At 42.1% G+C, this 7,967-nt stretch overlaps 1 pseudogene; it reads right to left on the reverse strand.

Annotated features, from left to right (window-relative positions):
* Nucleotides 1–407: 407 nt before the first annotated feature.
* LOC131148029 (uncharacterized) lies at nucleotides 408–7,146 on the reverse strand (annotated as a pseudogene).
* Nucleotides 7,147–7,967: the final 821 nt, after the last annotated feature.

The raw sequence follows: 7,967 nt of genomic DNA on the forward strand, positions 1-7,967 counted from the left end.
GAAATTGCCCCAGTGTGGGGTGTGATCTTTTGACGGGTTAATCAAAAATTGAATTTTCTAGGCTCAAGAAGGGCTTGCAAGGGATCTCTTTTTGTTTCTTTTGGGTAGCAGAAAGATGGTCTGCCATCATTTCGAGTAGCCGATTGTTGTCTCATATGACTTGCCAGACCCTAAAGGACCCATACCCAGGTTAAATTTTGTAAACTGACTTTTGAAAAAATACTGGTTTATCATTTAGGCTCAATTTGGTTATCAAATGGCAAATCGTTATTTGGCTCTTTTATAGGAAAGCAGATCGGCCAACGATGGCCATCTATCATTTGATCAAAACATGAATAATGAACAGTCATTAGATTTATGAAGCAAATCGTCATCTTATTGAATTTCCTTGAGAGTTTACAGGGTTTCTAAGAAAAATATTTCTTTACCGCATCTGAGTTTGTGGGGTGCACCAGATCGGCTCCATCCATGTCTGATAACAATAAGGCACCTCCTGAAAATGCTTTCTTTACCACATACGGCCCTTCATAATTTGGGGTCCACTTACCTCGGGGGTCATTATGAATTGGTAAAATCTTTTTCAAGACTAGATCCCCTTCTTGAAACCGTCGAATACGCACTTTCTTGTTAAAAGCTCTCATCATTCTCCTTTGGTATAACTGCCCATGAACTATGGCTGTCAATCTTCTTTCTTCAATTAGATTCAACTAGTCATATCTAGATTGCACCCATTCTGCTTCGGTTAACTCTGCTTCTTTCAAGATTCGTAACGATGGAATCTCAACTTCTATCGGAACTACAGCCTCCATCCCGTACACCAAAGAGAAAGGGGTAGCTCCTGTAGATGTTCGAACAGTGGTTCGATAGGCCAATAAAGCGAACGGTAACTTCTCATGCCAATCTCTATAGGTTTCTGTCATTTTTTCCAAGATGCTCTTGATGTTCTTATTGGCTGCTTCCACTGCTCCATTCATTTGAGGTCGATAGGGGGCTGAGTTATGATGCTTGACCTTGAACTGACTGCATAATTTTGTCATGACCTCGTTGTTCAAGTTTTTAGCATTGTCTGATATTATCCTTTCTGGGATCCCATACCTGCAAATTAATTCTCTCCTGATAAAACGATTGATTACATTTTGAGTGACATTAGAGTATGATGCTGCTTCTACCCATTTTGTGAAGTAGTCAATGGCCACAAAAATGAATCGATGCCCATTACTGGCCTTCGGGGTTATCGGTCCGATCACATCCATGCCCCATGCTGAGAAAGGCCAAGGTGTAGATAAAACCTGGAGTCGAGTCGGTGGGACTTGTATGCGATCTCCATAGATTTGACACTTATGGCACTTTCGAACATACTCCATACAATCCCGTTCCATGGTTATCCAATAGTATCCACTCCTTAGGATTTTTCGGGCTAACAGGTGTCCTCCCGCATGGGTCCCACAAACGCCGTCGTGTACTTCCTGTATGATTTGTTTTGCCTCTTGCAACTCCACGCACCGTAGGAGGGTCATATCATGATTCCTTTTATACAATATCTCCCCATCTAAGAAGAATCCCATAGCTAGCCTCCGAATTGTCTTTCGGTCATTATTAGAGGCTCCTATGGGATACTCCTTCCATTGAATATATGTTTTGATATCATGAAACCATGGCTTTCCATCAGCTTCTTCTGTCATTATACAATATGCTGGCTCCCTATGCATCCTTATTCGAATGGGTTCAATCTCTATTCCGGAATCAACCTTAAATAAAGCCGCCAATGTTGCTAGCGCATCAGGGATTAAGTTGCTCTCTCTCGGTAAATGCGAAAAACTGATGGCATCGAATTCCTGCATCATTTCCTGAATGAACTCCTGGTATGGTATTAATTTGGAATCCCGGGTTTCCCACTTTCCAGTCAACTGATAAATTACCAAAGCGAAATCTCCTTTTACAATCAATTTTTTAATGCCTCGGTCAATAGCCGCCTGTAAGCCCATTACGCACGCTTCATACTCTGCTATATTATTGGTACACGGAAAGGTGAGTTTGGCTGTGACTGGGTAATATTTACCCTCTGGTGATATGAGTACAGCCCCTATTCCATGCCCCCATACGTTGGTCGCCCCATCAAATAGCATCATCCACCCAACATTACCTTCCTTTTCTTGATCAATTGAATCAATATCTTGATCCGGGAAGTCAAACTCCATGGATTGGTAATCATTAACGGCCCTATCAGCCAAATATTCTGCTATAATGCTCCCTTTGACGGCTTTTCTCGTCACATATGTAATATCATATTCAGTCAACAGCATTTTCCAACGAGCCATCCGTCCTGTTACTGCAGGTTTCTCGAAAACATACTTAATCGGATCCATTTTAGAAATCAGCCATGTTGTGTAATACAGCGTGTATTGCCTTAATCTACTAACCACCCACACCAAAGCGCAACACGTCTTCTCCAGGTTAGAGTACCTAGATTCGTATTCCGTAAACTTTTTGCTTAAATAATAGATGGCGTGCTCCTTTCTTCCAGACTCATCGTGTTGTCCTAACACACACCCCATGGAATTCTCTGATACTACTAAGTACAATATAAGAGGCCTTCCAGGTACAGGGGGAACCAAAACTGGAGGGTTCAATAGATATTCTTTTATTTTCTCAAATGCTTTCTGACATTCTTCACTCCATTTTTCGGGGTTATCCTTCTTCAGCAGCTTAAATATAGGCTCACAAGTAGCAGTTAACTGAGATATAAATCGAGCTATGTAGTTCAATTGGCCTAGGAAGCTCCTGACTTCTTTTTCGGTTTTGGGACTAGGCATTTCTCGAATAGCTTTTATTTTATCTGGGTCTACTTCAATCCCTTTTTCACTTACAATAAATCCCAACAATTTTCCTGAAGAAGCTCCGAATGTACATTTTTCTGGATTTAATTTCAGTTGACATTTTCGTAGCCTTTTAAATAGCTTCCTTAAGTTCATCACATGGCTATACTCATCTCGGGACTTAACAATCATGTCGTCCACATATACTTCTATCTCCTTATGCATCAAGTCATGGAATAATGCTACCATGGCTCTCTGATAGGTTGCCCCTGCATTCTTTAAACCAAAGGGCATAACCTTGTAGCAAAAGGTCCCCCATAAGGTGATAAACGTGGTCTTCTCTTTATCTTCTGGGGCCATCTTAATTTGATTATATACAGAAAACCCATCCATGAATGAAAACAGGGCATGTCCCGCTGTATTGTCTACCAGCACATCTATGTGTGGAAGTGGGAAATTATCTTTAGGGCTAGCTTTATTCAAGTCTCGATAGTCAACACAGACTCTCACTTTTCCATTTTTCTTCATTATTGGAACTACATTGGCCATCCACTCCGGATATTTGGCTACTTCTAAAAAACCAGCCTCAAACTGCTTCTGCACCTCTTCTTTTATTTTGATCAGCATATCTGGGCGCATTCTCCTCAGTTTTTGTTTTACTGGTTTGCTATCTGGGTAAATGGGTATTTTATGTGTTACTAAGTCCGTATCCAAACCCGGCATGTCCTGATATGACCACGCGAAAACATCTTGGTATTCCTTCAAAAGGTTTATCATTTCGCATCTTTCTTTTCCTCCCAACAGTGCCCCGATTTTTACTTCTTTTGGTTCCTCATTAGTCCCCAAATTTATTGTGACCGTGGGGTCATTACTGGTTAAAGTTGGTTTTTCATCTGATTTCAACATTCTTTGCATTTCAGGTGATAAGTCAGTCTCCTCTTCTATTTCAGCTTCTAGGATTAAGTTTTCAAAGTTAACATCAATTTCTGGCTCTTGAATACTGGTATGATTATTCTCCCTATCCCTGCATAAAACAAAGGTAAACAATTCTTTGACAAATGACCCAATGATGCAATAAATGCGAAAGAAATGCATACTGGTTTTATTGATGAAAAAGACAAACGGTCCGAGGCAATAATGTCCACGGATTACAAAAAGAAAGCAAAATGAGCAAAAGCCATTACATGAAGTGAATTGGGTAATCAAAAGATGTCCAGTTCTGAATTTCTGCTCCTGTCAATGGGTAGATCCATCTACTTGAGTCATTCATGTGGTCCCCTGATTCTAAGGCCAATATGCTCATCTGTTTCATTTCTTCCTCAAGAGTGACTTGATTGCCCTTTCGAAAGGTCTGATTCATTGGCAGGACTTCTACCCCCCACTTGGTACTTACTCTTCCTGTGCGCCTCTCGATTCGGATTATTCTTTTCTCTTCTGCCTTCTTCTTATGGTCAGCTAAAGTAGGAGTATATCCGATGCCGTATCTCTCATTCATGCCTTCTGGTAACAATGGCATTGCGATGCCCTGAAGATACTTCCCCAACCCTTTTCCCGGGCAAAACCTTGATTTAATCATTTCAGCGGCCACCATGCGCGTGGAAGAAGAGATTATAGTAATGACGTTGATGATCTCAAATGCTCGGAATGAATCTTCATGGGCTTCTTCAGCTGCTTCCACATAGGGAGTGGAAGAAGGTTTAGTAACCATTATATCGGTTTCTCCATAAACACATACCAGTTTATCCCCTACTATAAATTTCACTCGCTGATGCAAAGAGGAGGGAACTGCCCCAGTATTATGTATCCAAGGCCTTCCCAAGAGACAACTGTATGAAGGCGTAATATCCATGACTTGAAAAGTGATATTGAAGGTTACGGGTCCAATCTGAATAGGGATGTCAAGCGACCCTACTGACTCTCTTCGTGTCCCATCGAAGGCACGCACCACCAAATTGTTTGGTGTCACATAAGAAGGGTCAATGGGTAACCTTTGCAGTGTAGTCATTGGCATAACATTGAGGGATGATCCATTATCTATCAGGACTCGAGACATCATATGATCCTTACATTTGGTGGATATATGCAGCGCCTTGTTGTGCCCCTGGCCTTCTGGCGGAATTTCTTCATCAGTAAAAGTGATGTAATTGGAGGCTGCTAGACTTCCGATCACATGATTGAATTTATCCACACTGATATCTTGGGGAATGTAGGCTTGATTTAGGACTTTAAGTAATGCCTCCCGATGGGTCTCTGAATTTAGTAGAAGTGACAAAACAGATATGTGAGCCGGCATTTTCTTTAGTTGGTCCACAATGTTGTACTCGCTATGCTTTATTATCTTCAAGAATTCTTCGGCCTCTCCATTAGATATTGGACTTTTCACTGCCCTGTCTGGTTCCCCGACATTCTGTCGATTTGTTTTAGAAGAATCTGGCACATACACCCTACCACTTCGAGTTATCCCTTTCACCCCTGCTATATTGCTGGTGCTTCCTTCGACATACGCTTCACATTCATATTTCCAGGGTACTGCTTGGTTACTCTTTTATGGGAATGGCCTGGGAGTAGAGATCACCAAGCGAGCTGGCGCTTCCTGTGTGGGAAGAGCCTTGTTCATGGTAGGTATGAATGGTTGATTAGTGCTCTGATGATATACTGGCCCGTTTTCCCCAATGACTGCAATCTCTCCACTTTTGCGGGTACAACCAATCTCTATAAACTTGTTATCCACCATCTTTTGCAAAAACATTCTAAAAGTTACACACTGTTTCACAGATCTTCCTTCTTTACTCTGACATAAACAAAGTGCATTGGTGGGGCAAACGGCCTCCTGCCCTATCCGACCTGCCGCAATAAGTTCATTGAACACCCAATCTAAAGACATTTGTTCAAAAACCACCACATTCGTCCCTTCTTAAAACATTCAGACAATGTTAACCCCATGATTGGGCAAAGGGTTCCCTTGAATTCCTGGTTGTTTATCATCAAATGCTAGCCATCCGGCTTCTCTTAGTGTTTGAACCTTATTTTTGAATGCCCAACAACGTTCAATAGTGTGCCCGGGAGTGTTAGCGTGATATGCACACTTGGCTTCGGGGTCATACCATTGTGGAAAAGGTGCCGTAACGACCGTTCCAGGAATGACTGAAACTAAGTTCCTCTCCATCAATTGTGGGAATAATTCTGAGTATGTCATTGGAATAGGATCTATCCTTCTCATATTTCTCTGGATGCCTTTATCATGAGTTCGTATATTCGGTTGGGCGGGCATGGCCCCGGAAGGAACAACTTGGGGTCTACCTCCCGTATGAACAGTCTGATTGACGGAGGGCTCGAAAACAAAATTCCTCCTAGCCCCTTGGCCATGCTCTTTTTGATATTGTTGTCTTTGAACCATCTGGACCTCTTCTTCCTTTTTCTTGCTTGTCCACTTCTTGCCTAGACCAGTCTCTGTACTAATACTTTTAGTTCTCCCGACTTTGATGGCCGTCTCAATCCTCTCTCCGGTAGAAACAATGTCCATGAAGTCATGGGGGGTTGCCCCTAGGAGATGCCCGAAGTAAGGATCTTTCAAGGTATTCACAAATAGGGAAATAGCCTCCCTATCTTCCACCGGAGGATTGACCTGGACAGACATGTCCCTCCACCTATATGCGTATTCTCTAAATGTTTCGGTGGGCTTCATTTGCATACTCTGCAAGGTCACACGATCGGGTGCCATTTCTATAACATGGCGGTATTGAGCTATAAAAGAATTAGCCAGATCTTTCCATGTGTGGATCCGAGTCCGATCTTGTTGAATATACCCCCTGATAGCTGCCCCTGTCAAGCTGTCTTGAAAGCAATGCATCATTAGTCTCTCATTATCGGAATGGGCAGCCATTTTTTGGCAATACAGGCGCAGGTGAGTTCGAGGACAATTAGTTCCATTAAATTTTTCAAAATCTGGTACTTTGAATTTTGGTGGCAGGGTGACCTTTGGCACGAGGCACAAATCATTGGGATCTACAGAATCGAATGTATTGGATCCTTCAATAGCTTTCAGACGTTCCTCTAGTACATCGTATCGACGTTCAGTTTCAGATCTGTTTACCCCCAAATCAGAAGCTACTAATGGGGGAGTCCCCACTACTGGAAACCCCTGTGCTGGTATATTAGGGATGAACGGGGGTATACTTGGCATTGAACCCTCCATGACGCCAGGTAGTGGAACTGACGTTTGCCCATGTACTGGGGTAAACCCTGGAGGATGAGTAGGATCCATATCTGTCTCTGGATCATTCTGCACTGTTTTTCCTTTGTTTGTCAACAATTCCAGGATCTTGCTCATTTTTTCATTCAATTCTTCTTGTCCTTGCTCTATACCCAGGACTCTACCTTCCAATTGTTCACTCATTTCTTTTGCCCTTCTCCTGGTATTGTATTGACGCGTGACAGTCTCAATGTTGCTTGCTTAGATAAATTTTGTCGCTAGGCACTGCAAACCAAAACTTTCCCTTTTTAGAATCGTGAATGCATAGATATGAATGCATGAAATGCAATGGTCTTTTCAAGACGTGTAAATTTCACAAATATGAAACATATGTATGCAACCTAATGCACTCCAATCAAGGTTCATGGAAGAGATCATCATCATTTTTAGAAAATAAAATCTGCTTTTCATTAATAGAATCCTTTCATACAATAACAAATCCAACTGAATATTAAATCAAAATCTGCTCATGATTGCACAATCTCTGCATTTTGCTGTGTCGACTTTTTATGCAAAGCCCGAAACTTGGCCTCCCAGTAGTCCACTTTCATTATGCACGGCTCAATCTTTTCCAGTACTTGATTATACTTGCTTCTCTGCTCATCCCCCTGCCTCTCCAACTCTTGTATGTAGAGCGATTTCTTTTTAACTTCGGTATGGGCATCTTCTAACATTTGAGATTTCTGTCCAAGTGCTGCTCGAAGCCTTCGTCTTTCCTTCCTTAGAGCCACGACCTCTTCTTCTGATTGTATGTACCGAATCCTTTGTCGCTTGATTTCTTTGCGATAGACAGAGACTAGAGCCTCCTTTTGCTGATTCCCCACTTCTGCTCTTGCATCTCCTTTTTCTACTGGGCATGGATCCCCTTGTGGCTTCAATTGCATGCATGCGCTTATAAC

The sequence above is a fragment of the Malania oleifera genome, chromosome 2 (genome assembly GCF_029873635.1).
Source record: "Malania oleifera isolate guangnan ecotype guangnan chromosome 2, ASM2987363v1, whole genome shotgun sequence".
NCBI lineage: Eukaryota > Viridiplantae > Streptophyta > Magnoliopsida > Santalales > Ximeniaceae > Malania > Malania oleifera.